Source organism: Entelurus aequoreus, linkage group LG12 (assembly GCF_033978785.1).
Source record: "Entelurus aequoreus isolate RoL-2023_Sb linkage group LG12, RoL_Eaeq_v1.1, whole genome shotgun sequence".
NCBI lineage: Eukaryota > Metazoa > Chordata > Actinopteri > Syngnathiformes > Syngnathidae > Entelurus > Entelurus aequoreus.
In genome coordinates this window covers 14,082,290-14,098,905 of record NC_084742.1, presented here as the reverse complement: position 1 = coordinate 14,098,905, position 16,616 = coordinate 14,082,290, and the positions used below count along the sequence as shown (strand labels likewise).

Genomic DNA, 16,616 nt, shown 5'->3' with positions numbered 1-16,616 from the left:
ATTTGTATTTGTATCTGCGTTGTTAAAATGTAACAGTAAAGTCTGCATTGACTTTATCTGGAGCAAGCATACTTTTTATTGTGCCACAAAGTTTTATAGTGAAGGGACAAATCTAAATATCTCGTTGCAAATCATGGGGATTTGGCAGCATCTAATTATATGTATACAATATAAACGCAAGCCAAATTAAATTACAATAATATTTTAAAATGATTTCCACCAATAGAATAAATGTTGGTGGGATATGTAAATTTGAATTATTCCAAGATATACAGTATCTCACAGCATAACTGCTAGTGGTCTTTAATATTTGAGCTATGTAAAAATGATAACGAGCCAGTCTTTTGAACAGCTCTTTGATAGGAACAGCTCCTCCAGATTTAAAACAGCCACAAATCACATCTTTGTCATTTGGCTGCTGTATTTATTTCGTGATAATGATAATATCCACAGTTTTCACTCACCGGGTGGCAAAAAATGTATGTACATCTCAAGAAATGTTACAAACCAAAACGCAATTTAATGTAGTTCACTTTTATGTTCTGCTAATGTTACCAGTTTAGATTTGCCAAGAAGCTTCTAAAAAGTGCCCCTGTCACACAGAGAGAGAGAGACAGTACTTTTATGCATTTTTTCCTACATATTTGTTATGTCTGCATGCTTTTTGCGCTTATTGTTTACCCCTTTGTTTAAAACAGACTGCTTTAGTATTTACATCGTCTGCTAACTTGCACACCTTCCACATTGAAACATGTGTCTTAATGATGCTTAACTGCACAGCCAATGTTCTGGCTAAACTTTTGGAACATTTTCATGAGCTATTTCCTGCTCTCTATTTGAAATAAAACAGCATTCCATCCTCCGCCTAGAATGAAACAACTTGTTCTTCTACCACTTCAATCAAACTGCATCATTTCCGTATGCGCGGAAGTCCAAAAGTGTTGGTTGAATTGTCTGACTTTGCAAAAAAATAAAAATAAATAAAGCTGTGTTTAGGTTACGAAGGCAACCTTTGGCTGCACGCTGGTTGCCTAGCAGCCAAGTGGGCTGAAAGAGAGGGCCAATATTATATATTTCAGAAACTGTGCATTAAATCAAGTTTTGACATCATATATTCTCTTTAAGACTTTATAAAATTACTTAAGTTTTTTTCAGAAGCATTAGTTCCTTTTTGTAAAGTCAAGTAAAAACCTATTGTATGTTGTTGAAATATATTTTTTCACTTGAGATTTTTTTTGTCGATCATTTCTTTATCTCCCCCCAGTGAACTATAATAATAATAAGAATCATATTTACAATAACCGTCCTTCTTGTTGCCATGCTAGTTTTGTTCTAAAACAGGGGTGTCCAAAGTGCGGCCCGGGGGCCATTTGCAGCCCGCAGCTAATTGTTTACCGGCCCGCCACACATTCTGGAAATGCTATTGCAAAAATAAAAGCATTTAAAACAATGGAATGAGGTGAAATCTAACTAGAAAAAGTTGCAATGTTGACACAAAGCTACCATGCAGGCTTTTTTTTCTTCTTTTGTCTAACTTTCTTTTTTATTTTTTTGCCATTGCTCCAAAAAAAAAAAAAAAATCAATGTTATAATGAATTATTGACCTATTCAAGGCTCCAATTATTTCAAATATTTCACTTTAAAATGTTTTATGTGGGAAATATTGCATATATCGTGTGGTTGCCATACAAAAACATCAACATTTTATTTGACAAAAGAGCATAAAACAAACAAAATAATAGTTCAAACGTAAAATCGACAGATATATCTGAAGTTGAGCTCGTAACTTAAGTGTTGAAAGTAAAAAAAAAAACTTATAAAAATGTATCACTTTCTGAGTGGGGCACCTTTCGGATCCCAAATATATTTAATGGGATTTTATTTATCTTTTCTATGTGATTACTCAAAAATAATAATTAATTAAAATCAATGGTGTCCTGCATTATTGGTATTTTTAAGGCTCTAATTACTTCACATCAAACATTGCTTTCTGAATGTTTTGGGCAGTGGGGGAAATACTGCATATTTCAGTTTTATTATAAAAAAACTAAGTTGTCTTTGACAGAAAAGGCATAAAACCTTTTTATTTTCTTAAACTTTATATCAACCTGAAGTTGATATACTGTACAAATTTACTGTAAGCATTATATAAATAAAAAAAATAATACTTTGACTTGTTTTTAACATTTGAATGACTTAGACCAGGGGTGTCAAACGTACCGCCCGTGGGCCGGATCAGGCCCCCGAACAGGTTTTATCCGGCCCGCGGGATAAGTTTGCTAAATATAAAAATGAGCCGAAATTTTGGAATGAAAGAAACCGCCGTTCTAAATGTGTCCACTAGATGTCGCAATAGCAATTCTTTGTATCATTGGGGATGATGCTACATATGTAAAAAAAAAAAAGAAGTAACCACATGATGTGAGTGCATCAGTCCAGGAAAATGATCAAACTACATGAATAACATGATTTTGATATTATTTTTTTAATCTTGATAGATTGAAAATCAACACCAATGATTTGACTGATGAATATTATCACATAATTTATTCAGAAAGTATAAATAATGACAAATAAAGATAGAATACTGTTAACCACAACATGTAAGTGTAAAAAAAAAAACAACAACATTATGATTTGTACATTTTCAGAATGTGCTTGTTCTATTTAAAAAAAAAAAAGAAAACAATCTGAAGTTGTCTTTATTTTTAAGTTATCGTGCTGTGATTTTACCAGTCCGGCCCACTTGGGAGTAGATTTTCCTCCATGTGGCCCCCGATCTAAAATGAGTTTGACACCCCTGACTTAGACCCTTTATGGTCCCCGGAGCCCTAAAGGTAAAAAACAAAACAAAATCCATATATTTTGTTATGGTTTGAAAATTAAAAATATCAAAATGGCCCCCGCATGCTTTAATTTTTCCGTGTGCGGCCCTCAGTGGAAAAAGTTTGGACACCCCTGTTCTAAAACATTATCTTGTACTGATAAGAGTCCATAAAATAAAGACTCCAGCTAAACGAGCCACATTTAACAGGAACATCTTGCAACCCTCCCCTTCCAACATTGACTCATCTCCTAAATATAAATATTTGATAGCTGTCAGAACATGTTAGAGGATCCTAACCCCCGCTCTGTTTTGTTTATCAACACGGATTCTCTGAGAGCTTATGGCTTCACTTTAATACATTAATGATGACGTAATGAGTGCGGAAAGATAAGGTATGAAAGTAAACAAAGTAACAATTAGCCACGACAGCACTAGAAGGGAAAGATATTGAGTCACATGATTGAATCCAAAGCATGCCAGAACGTATGAGGTGTGACAGTTAAAGATGGGGACATTTTGTACTCATTTAAACTTGCAGGTGTGCACGCACAGGATGTGTTTGTACACACTTGCTTGTGCACACGTTGACGAGCAATGGGTGACTTCGCCTTATCTAGCACGCCTCAAACTAGCGAGAGTACAGTAGGTGTGCTCACGTCCCAAACGTTGTAAATCAGCAGTGACGTTTGACAACAATTGGCCGAGAGTGCTTCAGACTAGACAATAACAACGGGGGAGGTTGCGCAATATGTCCTAAAGCTGGTAGCGGCACTGAAAGTAGGTCAGCTGCAGCACGTCCGTGGATCCTTTGCGGACGAGGAAACACAAAATCCCAATGAAATAAAAAACGCTTTTACTCAGTTTTTTTTGCTAGTTGCGTTACATTAAAGTTAGTTTAAGTCCAGTCTTGTGTTGGATGTAAAAGGGTCACGTAACAATATGTCACCCCCCCCATTTATCTCATCCTCCGTCTATCTTTATCCCCTCTTTCTCCCAGCTGTCACCAGTCGGATCCCTCCTGGGTAAGAATCAATTCCCATCGGGTTTGCAGTTTCAGGGCCACTTGCCTTTTCATGATGATGTGAGTCTACTTTTGTCATGGCCTGATGATACTTTTGGTAAAAACAAACAAGTACAGGCTTGTTTCAAACACGGAGCATTGTATTTCACGTCCGACTCGTTTCAAGGAAAAAACTGCAACTAGAAGTGTCTAGCAAAGTCTAGTCCAGCACGGTACGAATGACGTAATCCATTGTTTCTTAACTATTTGTGGAGCGCCAAAAATATCTACTTCTCAGCTGTGGTCGGTATGGACTAAAGTTGTTTCTCCGTTGTAATACACTTTTCCACCACTTGTGGCAGTAATGCATCAGCCAGTTGACTGGGTTTTGATTTGATTTAAACTTTTATTAGTAGATTGCACAGTACAGTACATATTCCGTACAATTGCCCACTAAATGGTAACACCCGAATACGTTTTTCAACTTGTTCAAGTCGGAGTGCACGTTAATCAATTCATGGTAACACATGAGTGACACATGACAATCTCAAACAATCAGAAGAATATCTGGAGCAAAAGTCAGATAAATTGATGATTAATAATTGTGTTCATCATAAATCTCTCATCCGTTTTTAATGAGTTCCTTCTTTTGCAGCATATTTAATTATTGATTTTTGTAATGACCCTTGTTAGGCATGTTGTTGTATGTGCTGGTTTATGTGTTAATGCTTTCATATTATTTGACAAGGTTTACACATGTTAAACTGTAATTAGTTTAGATATTATTATCTAATACGAGTAAAATCAAAAGTAAGATTATTAGTTTAGGGTTAATATTTGAGTGGGCCACGGACAACTTAGAAGTTGGAGTATGGCGTAAACCAGGGGTGCCCATTACGTCGATCGCGATCTACCGGTCGATCGCGCAGTGTGTGTCCGTCGATTGCCAGCCAGGCATTGAAAAAATAGATCTAAAAATTGGCGATCATAAATCTTCCATGTGACGTTACTTGATTGACATTCAAGGCACCCGAGGATCTTGTGCGATGACGCTGGCTGCAGCCAGCTCAGTGTGAAGGAAAAAAAAGGCCGTCAGGAAGGCGAGAAACAGTTTTTTTTCCAACCGTGCCGTCAAAAGCCTAGAGACTGACCGCACAGTTCCTGTCTTCACAATAAAAGTGCTGCTTGATGCTGCCTGCGCTAACAAAGTAAGAGTCTCTGAAAGCTAGCGCAAACAAGCTAGCAAGCCACGGAGTTTGCCGTCGATCTATTTCTTGTAAAGTGTAAAAAAACGAGTATGGAAGCTGGACAAACAGGATGCCAAAACCAACCACTTCAATGTGGTTCAAGGAGGACTTTTTTTTAACCTCCACGATGTAAAATCGAAAATGTAGAAGTTGTCAGCACTACTGTGAATCTTGTCTGATTACAATCCATGCAAGTTTTTTAAGATCTGTTTAAATATATGCATCATCGCTGATTATGCTAATTATATGATGGCGACATATAGACATATTGTATCACATAAAGTAGGTCTACATAATACTACACTGCAATTACCTGGGGAGCATATATCCAGTTTGTTTTAAATAACATCAAGTTGTTGAGGTTGTTGTTAAAGATTTTTGACATGTTTACATGACATCATAATAAATAGTGATGATTACATGACATCGTAATAAATGGTGATGTCATCGTTTAATAGGTTGTAGTACAAAACATGTGTATGAGATGACAAAATACAATGATATTGGCTTATTTTGTCCAAAGACACTAATCTTCTTCAGAAGGGACACACGACAGGAGACATTAGACGTTTAAAGTAACAAATCAGAAAGGAGGGGAGTTGCTGCGGCTTGTATTCAATGCTCGCCCCTAACTGCTTGCTATAAGGGTTCACATTTGTGCGTGTACAGAAAATGAAAGACACATCGGCAGTGTTAACAGTCCACGCGCGAGCAAACATTTGCTGTGTGCGTGCACAGAGAGAACTAGAAAGGACTAGAGACAATGTTTGCGCAGAAAGTGTTTTTTATGAGTGCAGATTTTGATACTCTTTTGATGCCATATTGGGCCTCGAGGTCATAGCGAATAAGTACCCTTGGCCTAATTTGAGTAACGCCTTTAACTCCACCCTTTAGGTAGTGTGCTAAAAGTAGTACAAATGTGTTTCCATGAACACAACTATAATGTATTATTGCTACGATACTTATTCAAGAGTCCGTTGTTACCCCCAGATTTCCACTGGATGCGAAACGGCTGCGGAATGGTGCCGCCACAGCCGTGGATTCTTTCTGTTTCCATTTTAGTCAATGTGTCAGTTTCCACCGCCCGCGTCTCTGCGCTAAACATACGCAGAGCTTCTATGTTTTCCGGTTGCCGCAACACGGCGGATCAATGTAGCTAAAATCTACTAGTGTGGCACAGGAAGTCAAGCACAAACACAAAATAAATTATCCGGTTTACTTTCAAAATAAAATACTACATGTTCAAGGCGAATCGTATTTTACACTTTAAAACAGGAGTGGGCAATTAATTTTTACCGGGGGCCGCATGAGCAACCCGAGCACTGCTGGAGGGCCACATCGACAATATTTCAATTAAATTTTGCTCAATATTATTTTTGATATATACCGTAAGATAAATAATAATAATAATAATAAATAATAATAGTAATACTTCAACATAGTGTGTGTAACAGCATTCCATGACTAATATAAATAAATTAACATTAATAATAAATGACAGTAAAATAAGCACACGTATGACTGAGGAGTCATAGTGTAACTTTGTGTGGTGTTTGAGTTGTCCGACTTTTTGTGTGGCCATAAACGCACCAGTGGTTTAGTGCTATGCGTGTTGGTGACAGATGACAAGTTGGTTTTGGCCTGGTTTGTACGGCAGAAAATGACTAGTTTTCCGAGATAGAATTGTTTTACTCATGTTTTTGGTGTGGTTATGGCCGAGTTTAAACAGTTTTGCTCAATAAAGTGATCGATATAATTCCTGTCCTCGAAGCATCTCGATAGACGTTACAATAATTGAACGGTGTTCAATTGAACGGTGTTGACGAACACCGTTAGGGCCGCTGGTTGTCACTGTCACTCAAAGTTGCATTGCAAAATTACATAGAATAAATATGTTTATTTTGTTTAGAATTCAGATGGGTTTTGATTTGGTGCGCGGCATATATTTGCTGCGCGCAGCGGACGCTTGAGCAGTGCGCAATTGCGCAGGCACGCACCTTAGAGGGAACGTTGCTTGGCAGTCCATGTCTTGTTGGAAACACGCCATTCTTCATCAACTTTTCTCTTTTTAGCGTCTCGGGTGTAAACCGTGCATCACTTGTCGCTGCATGTGCACCTTCACTCGCAGGTTACACACGGACACACGCCCATAAATAATACTTTTCAAAATAAAAGCAGCACAGTTGTTTTGCGCGCACGACATAGATGTTTTTTCAACTTTACAGCAGCTGTTCACATTCATTCACAATCACGCACACGCGTACGTCCACACGGAAGTAATACAAAAAACGATTTTCAAAACAAAAGCAGCACCGTTGTATTGCACACTCGACATAGATACTTTTTAAAATGTATTTTGTAATTTATAATTGGCCTCACGCGGGCCGGACAGGGACGCACAAAGGGCCGGATGCGGCCCACGGGCCGCAGAATGCCCAGGTCTGCTTTAAAACATCCTAATGGGCGAGGACACACCTAAAGTCAACATGTCAAATGTTTTTAGATGTAATTTCGCCTCGATGACACAAATGGATGAGGACATGCTGATCCTGGAGGTCCAGAATCAAAGAGTCATTTTACAGGCATATTTTAAGACAGCTACAGGGACGGCGTGGCGCTGTTGGGAGAGTGGCCGTGCCAGCAACCTGAGGGTTCCTGGTTCAATCCCCACCCTCTACCAACTTCATCATGTCTGTTGTGTCCTTGAGCAAGACACTTCACCCTTGCTCCTGATGGGTCGTGGTGAGGGCCTCGCATGGCAGCTCCTGCGTAGAAAAAGCGCTTTACGAGTATAACCCATTTACCATTTATTTGGGGGTCTGTGTCAAACAGCAGCTGATACAGGGCTGGGAAAACAGGGGAGTTGTTTGCGTGCGTTGTCATTTTGCAAGGCAAAACTGTTGTCTTTTCCACGGGTCAGGTCAAGTTAGAGCTGCCACAGACCCCCCCCCCCCCGCTTTTGGGTTCTGATGGACGGCAAAGCTCGAGACATTCCGCGATGTTGACGTTCAGCAGCTGATATTATGTATCTCCAATGGCAGGACCGAGTTGACCTGCTTCTGCTCCTCTGGAAAGATCAAACAAACGGGTGTGGTTCGCTTTACTACAACTCCCTTTATCATGTCCGCAAAGTCCACACTCCTTCACTGAACGGCGAAGCCGCAACAATGCACATCAGAACGGCGGTGGGGATTGGCGCACGGCGGAGATGTTCCGTGGCGGCGCTGTTTAGTAGCAGTTTCACATCCAGTGGAAATCCGGGGTTAGTCTGCTGCTGGTGGGAAAGCATGTGTTTCCCATTAAAGCATCCCTGTGACCTAATTTACGCCTTGTTTACAATATGTTTGTTTACCATCGCTGCTTCAGGTCTGGCCTCATCATCATTGTAAATCCGACGACCAAGCCACCACGTTACCCAAACCAACGCTTCCCTAACCCCACAAATTTGTCCGTCCTGCATTTATTTTCATATGCCAATATGCCCCGTGTACTAATGATAAGCCAGTGCGCTAACCAACACCACCGTCTTCATGCGTTCTCCCACATATGGTTATCGGGAAAGTCGGCGGTCAGACAGGCCGGCAACATATTCCTGCGGCCAGCCTCTCCCAATCAGAAGGCTTCCAACCACGCTGAGGGCAAGAAAGTCGGAAAAAAACCCAGGCACCTAAATATAGTTTGGCCTTGGGGCTCAACGAGAGGGCCTCCTGCATGCAGCTGGACCACACACACACACACACACACACACACACACACACACACACACACACACACACACACACACACACACACACACACACACGCACCCACACACTGGTTATCATTTGGAATGGGGACCAAGTTTTTGATCATCAAAGGACCACCCTTTCTACAGGTTGTGGAGGCATAAAAAAACATTAGGTAAAATGGCCATGTATGAGCCATAATGGCTCATACATGTCTTTAAATCTCTGGATTGATGAAGTAATGTGCTGATTGATCATTCTTACTGGGGACCCTGGGGGAAAAAGAGTTAATATGGTTCATGGGGACCAAATTTAAATAATTTTGCATAATTCACACAAATTTGTACGTGACTACTGAGGACCACTAAAAAAAAAAAAAGTTCAAATTAAATATGACATGATCCTCAGAATGCAGCACTACAGCTGTCCTCTTATAGGAAGTTTCACCACTTAAATGTTAAAGCAAATCCTGCATCCTCTGTGACATTACTGAAAACTGCTATTTAGCAGTAATGAAGTTGTCTGCAACTCCAACTACCATATATAGAAGGATGGACAATTCTGAATGTGAATCATAGCAGCGAGTGCAGTGCCAGCTACAGCCCGATGATGGGGCTGCTGTGCAAATGTCTCACTCAAACTAACCAGTAAACATGTTTTATGGGCCAAAGCTTAAAAATCACTTAGGCATCTTCAGAATGGATCTGACTATCATTTAAAAAGGGACCTGTTTTTTTGTCCCCATACCGTCAGAGGTCCTCTAAAGGTGACTGTGTAAACAGAGCGATGTCCCCGTTAAGTAAGCATTGCCAGAACACACACACACACACACACACACACACACACACGTATGTATTTATGGCCTGTTCACACAGGGCAATTTTTATCCTGGTCATTACTACAAATTCAGGCAGCACGGTGCTCCAGGGGTTAGTGCATGTGCCTCACCATACGAAGGCCCTGAGTTCAATCCCGGGCTCGGGATCTTTCTGTGTGGAGTTTGCATGTTCTCCCCGTGACTGAGTGGTTGCATTGAGGACGCATTCGTTTGCTTGTTGGTGTTAAATTTGCAGGAATGTGTCATCAATAAGCATTACCATGATACAATGATAGTATTAAAAGCTCTGTTATCAGTCAAATGTATATCATAAATATTGTTTATTGTCTACAAACCCCGTTTCCATATGAGTTGGGAAATTGTGTTAGATGTAAATATAAACGGAATACAATGATTTGCAAATCATTTTCAACTCATATTCAGTTGAATATGCTACAAAGACAACATATTTGATGTTCAAACTCATAAACACTTTTTTTTCCGCAAATAATAATTAACTTTAGAATTTGATGCCAGCAACACGTGACAAAGAAGTTGGGAAAGGTGGCAATAAATACTGATAAAGTTGAGGAATGCTCATCAAACACTTATTTGAAACATCCCACAGGTGTGCAGGCTAATTGGGAACAGGTGGGTGCCATGATTGGGTATAAAAGTAGATTCCATGAAATGCTCAGTCATTCACAAACAAGGATGGGGCGAGGGTCACCACTTTGTCAACAAATGCGTGAGCAAATTGTTGAACAGTTTAAGAAAAACCTTTCTCAACCAGCTATTGCAAGGAATTTAGGGATTTCACCATCTACGCTCCGTAATATCATCAAAGGGTTCAGAGAATCTGGAGAAATCACTGCACGTAAGCAGCTAAGCCCGTGACCTTCCATCCCTCAGGCTGTACTGCATCAACAAGCGACATCAGTGTGTAAAGGATATCACCACATGGGCTCAGGAACACTTCAAAAACCCACTGTCAGTAACTACAGTTGGTCGCTACATCTGTAAGTGCAAGTTAAAACTCTCCTATGCAAGGCGAAAACCGTTTATCAACAACACCCAGAAACGCCGTCGTCTTCGCTGGGCCTGAGCTCATCTAAGATGGACTGATACAAAGTGGAAAAGTGTTCTGTGGTCTGACGAGTACACATTTCAAATTGTTTTTGGAAACTGTGGACGTCGTGTCCTCCGGACCAAAGAGGAATAGAACCATCCGGGTTGTTATAGGCGCACAGTGTAAAAGGCAGCATGTGTGATGGTATGGGGGTGTATTAGTGCCCAAGACATGGGTAACTTACACATCTGTGAAGGCACCATTAATGCTGAAAGGTACATACAGCTTTTGGAGCAACATATGTTGCCATCCAAGCAAGGTTACCATGGACGCCCCTGCTTATTTCAGCAAGACAATGCCAAGCCATGTGTTACATCAATGTGGCTTCATAGTAAAAGAGTGCGGGTACTAGACTGGCCATGCCTGTAGTCCACACCTGTCTCCCATTGAAAATGTGTGGTGCATTATGAAGCCTAAAATACCACAACGGAGACCCCCGGACTGTTGAACAACTTAAGCTGTACATCAAGCAAGAATGGGAAAGAATTCCACCTGAGAAGCTTAAAAAATGTGTCTCCTCAGTTCCCAAACCTTTAATGAGAATCGTTAAAAGGAAAGGCCATGTAACACAGTGGTGAACATGCCCTTTCCCAACTACTTTGGCACGTGTTGCAGCCATGAAATTCTAAGTTTATTATTATTTGCAACAAAAAAAAAAGTTTATGAGTTTGAACATCAAATATCTTGTCTTTGTAGTGCATTCAATTGAATATGGGTTGAAAAGGATTTGCCAATCATTGTATTCCGTTTATATTTACATCTAACACAATTTCCCAACTCATATGGAAACGGGGTTTGTATATCGCAAAACCCTAGCGTGGCTTTAAGGGCTTCAGTATGTTCCCCATGCAGCAGTGTGACATAGAAGTTAAAATGAACATCATAAAATGATCACAAAGGATAAAACAGCCACCAATATTAGCCGCAAATTTGTTCTCTATTTATTGTCTATCGCAACCGTGATTGTCATGAAAGATAAAGATTATTTAATGTTCATAAAAGATAATGTTCTTTGAATCTGTGTTGTGATGTTTCAGTACCTGGGTGGCGCGTGACGTCACGCCCGAACGCACTTCGGCACTTGGCGATCACTCCAGCAGCACTGAGAGCGGAATCAGCCAAACTACCTCTAGATAATGTTGCAATTTTCAATGACAACAAAGTAAATGACTTTAAAAATGCTGCGGTGTATGTTAAAGGGGAACTGCACTTTTTCACAATCATTATGAAAGACATGACGACGGATGTATATTTTTTAAAATGAATTCTAACTCGTAAATAAAAGTCCGCCCGGAGTCAGTGGGAGGTCCACCCATAAAACCCAACAAAAAAACATCCAAAAAAAGCCAACAATACTCTTTATTTACATTTCGTGACGTGAATATTGACCAAGTATTAGTGATATTGTTATTACAAGCGCCAACGCAGACAAACTATTGATAGCGGCGCCGTGCCTATGTTGACGTAAGAGTGGTAACCAGTTTTCTCGCTTCCCTGCTTGTGCAAGTTTATTGTAGATCATAAATCGTATTTCTCACCTGGATAGTAGAAGGCTGAGGATGAAATCTGACATGTTGGTACACTTAGACAGCCGATTTAGACCCGGTAATAGCAAGAATGACATGAAAAGACGCTTGACTCCTCCCCTACTTTTCTTTGCAAGGGGAATATAACAAGATTCTATCAGTTGGCATCCTAATGACAGCAGATATTGTACAGTAAGTGATTTTTAATTACGTTTGTTGTCTCTAATGAAGTCTGCAGTGAGTGGTATCAATGATGTTTGGAGAAAAAGCAAAAATGACGCGTTCTTCAAATTAATGCGCCGCGTATGCTTAAAATTAGCAAAATACGTACATATTAAATGTTAATATAAATGTGCCCGTTACTACATTACATAGATACTTACAGCATGTATATAAAACCTTGATGGAGGTGTTAGGATGTTTTTTTAAGGGCTTTGTTGGCAGAATAGAGCAAATCTCATAGGCTCCATTTTAAGCAGACTTTTGATTGCATTTATTTACAATTAAAAATGCATAACAAAAATAATTGAGGTATAATTGTCTATCGATCAAAGACGCACATTAATGAAGGAGATCAATAAAAATGAAATGAAACGAAATGAAAAGAAACACAAATGTGTTCTTGTCTTACATAAGGATTGTGAACGATAGGCAAAATTCCCCAAAAAAAAGTGCAGTTCCCCTTTCAGTAAGGCTCAACTTTTCCAAATATATAGCTAGATGCCAAAATACATTGGCATTGGATTTCAACACCTCCACATTTGTTAATGAAAACTACAACTAAGATGCACATTACAATCAAACAGCTAGTGCTTCATAAGTACAATACGTACAGTATTAGTAACTTTTAGGGCGCAACAAAAAAACAGCATGAACTATACACTACTGCCATCTAACGTCTTGGCCTTGCAACTGTAATTGCACTTCAAGATGTTTAATATTTAAGTTAAATTATTGCTTACAAAAATGAGTCCTTTTTTGTTGTTGTTTGTTTCAAGCGTGTACAGTTCATTGTAAATTGATATTCAAATGTATGTCTGTGTTGGCCCTGTGATGAGGTGGCGACTTGTCCAGGGTGTACCCCGCCTACCACCCGAATGCAGCTGGGATAGGCTCCAGCACCCCCCGCGACCCCGTAAGGGACAAGCAGTAGAAAATTGATGGATGGATGGATTTATTTAGGATAACCAAGTTATTTGCCTTTCAATTACAGTACAATGGTAAAGACTTCTACGGTAATGAAAAATACAAGTTCATATCCTATTAAATGATACTAATTACATTACAAACACTGTATAGTTTTTATTGGTTATTTATTCAGTTTGAGAGCATGATGTAGACAAAAGCTCTGAGTCTGGCTGCATAATGCCTAATATTTTGGAAAGTAAATTATTGCATATTGTTCAAATGTATGGCACCTTGAGAGAACAATATGTTGATTCACAGTCTAAAAGTTAAAAGTCTTCCTACACTTGCTATTTTTGCAGTTGAATGCATTTTTATGTATAAAATATAAAAATCGCAATTGATATCGCAATCGCAATTTTGAAAAAAAAAAAATGCAAATAGGTTTTTTCTCAAAATTGGGCAGCCCTATCCACAAAAGCACCAACAATGTATAACCTACCGTTGAGTACCGGTATCTATTCCCAGGTTCTGGGGGTTGGTACCGTATCAGTTTACAGTTTACAGTGTTAGTGACTTAGTAGTAAATTAATGAATATTTTTGGTATAAGATCTGATTTACACTATAAAACTTTGCTCACATCACTGTATAGCAATGGAACATGTTCATAACCAGAGTACCACTCCCTATATTCACAAGTATTGCACAATAACAAAATATACCTTTAAGACCATTTTAATTTAAAACACACATTAATACGAGATATATAGATCGGGGGTCCCCGCTTCATCTCTACTTCAGTTTGGGGGTACTTGGGCTGGAAAACATTAAAGATCTTTTAATTTATAAAGGGACGGACAGTCAGTCACATGCACATAATGGTGTCGCACAGTCGGAAGGCCTATTTTGCTATCCTGCTGGCAAGCCTGTGGGCGGACGAAACACCTAATTTCACATCACCAAAATTCTGTTTTGTTGCCGATTAATTTTTAACGTTCCGGAATATGACTCAAAGCACTTCACTAGCATGCCTGCTGTAATGAGTTTCACTTCTGCGTGGGCGCACGTGTTCATTTAAACCTCTCGCTGGCTTGTAAACAGCCTGCAACAACGTGACGATCATCATCACGGCTCACCTCGAAGCGGTTTTGTTCGCTTCACCCTTTTTTTTTTCTCCTTTTTTTTTTTTTGAGGCAGGAAGAAGGCGAGAGAACAGAACACCTCAGCTGTATCCTGTTTGTGTCTCGTGTGAAGACGTAAAGCGAGGCGGCGGCGGTGACGAGAGACAAAGTGGCACATTGGAGCCAATAGGGAGATGTGGAGGATGCGTTCAGGGGGGAGGGGAGGAACCGAGCAGATAAAAGGGAAAGTTTAAAGAAAAGAAAGAATATGGCTGGCAGGAAGAGCTAGGCCTCATTCTCCCCACAAAGAGTACACACACACACACCACTGTCAAACGCTATCAAAACACCCACAGTTGAGACGTAACAGACTGCAGCAGGCACACGTTAGCGACAACACATAGGTGTAAAGGGGTCGGGAACACACTGTGCTGCTGTTAAAACGGCAATACCAATGCCTGTAAAGCACGTACACACTGACAAACACACACTCGGCCTTGCAGCTTCAACAAAAGTCCCAACCGTCATTAGCTTTTCCTCTGCAGTAACACAGTTTGACTCTAAATTCTATTTCCACGTCCCACAAATTGTTGACTACCAACTTTCCTGGCCCCGAGTTTTGTCCCTGTAGGGTGATATTCTCTTTTGAGATATTAACATCAAGCATTTCAGAGCAAAAAGAGAAAACGCAGTGACCTACATAGAAGTGGTGGCTTAATGACTAACCATGGCAAACTAATTTCCCTATGGCACTAACATGTTACTGATTACACATCAAACTGCTTCCCAGGGAAAGATAAACACACCAGGATTAGATAAATAATACAAGACATGTTTTGCACATGTAGAGGTACCTCCACTTATAAGTGTTTTGAGATACAAGCTGTCTCTCGGCTAATTATTATACAGCAATTTAAGTTGCGAGTAAAAAAAAATTTATGAGCCTCCTCACCGCTAGCTGGTTTTTGATTGATTGAGACTTTTATTAGTAGGTTGCACAGTGAAGTACATATCCCGTACAATTGACCACTAAATGGTAACACCCGAATACGTTTTTCAACTTGTTTAAGTTGGGGTCCACTTGATTCATGATACAGATATATACTATCATCATAATACAGTCATCACACAAGATAATCACATTGAATTATTTACATTATTTACAATCCGGGGTGTGGAGGGGGGTGGGGGTTTGGTTTGGTTGTTATCATCAGTCATCAACAATTGAGAACAGAGAAATTGATATTGGAACAGTGTAGGTCTGACTTGGTAGGATATGTACAGCAAGTAGTGGACATAGAGAGAGAGAGAGAGAGAGAGAGAGAGAGAGAGAGAGAGAGAGAGAGAGAGAGAGAGAGAGAGAGAGAGAGAGAGAGAGAGAGAGAGAGAGAGAGAGAGAGAGAGAGAGAGATCAGAAGACATAAGAAAAAGTATCTGCATTTGATTGTTTACATTTGATTATTAACAATCCGGGGAGGGTGTAAGTTTAGGGTTGTAGCTGCCTGGAGGTGTACTTTTATTGCGGTTTTGAAGGAGGATAGAGATGCCCTTTCTTTTATCTGTTGGGAGCGCATTCCACATTGATGTGGCATAGAAAGAGAATGAGTTAAGACCTTTGTTAGATCGGAATCTGGGTTTAATGTGGTTAGTGGAGCTCCCCCTGGTGTTTTTGTTATGGCGGTCATTTACGTTAAGGAAGTAGTTTGACATGTACTTCGGGATCAGGGAGGTGTAGCGGATTTTATAGACTAGGCTCAGTGCAAGTTGTTTTACTCTGTCCTCCACCCTGAGCCAGCCCACTTTGGAGAAGTGGGTAGGAGTGAGGTGAGATCTGGGGTGGAGGTATTGAAGTAATCTGACTAGCTTGTTCTGGGATGTTTGGAGTTTAGATTTGGTGTAGCAATTGTCAGAATGAACCCCATAAGATCCGGACGAAACATCCAGACTTACTAGCTAGCATTAGCTTATAGCTAGAGATCGACATAACTTTGTTTTTCCAACCTTTGGAAGGAAAAAAGTGAGCATGAGTGCTGAGAAGTAGTTGATATTCATTGAATTTAAAAAAAAAAAGCTAGCTAACGTAGCTAAGCAGTTTGAA

The 16,616-nt window shown here is 39.9% G+C and overlaps 1 long non-coding RNA gene across 1 annotated transcript in view; it reads right to left on the bottom strand.

The window, feature by feature from the left end:
- LOC133661568 (uncharacterized) overlaps positions 1-16,616 on the bottom strand; it is a 195,055-nt gene that overhangs the window by 121,135 nt on the left and 57,304 nt on the right. The window lies entirely within an intron of this gene.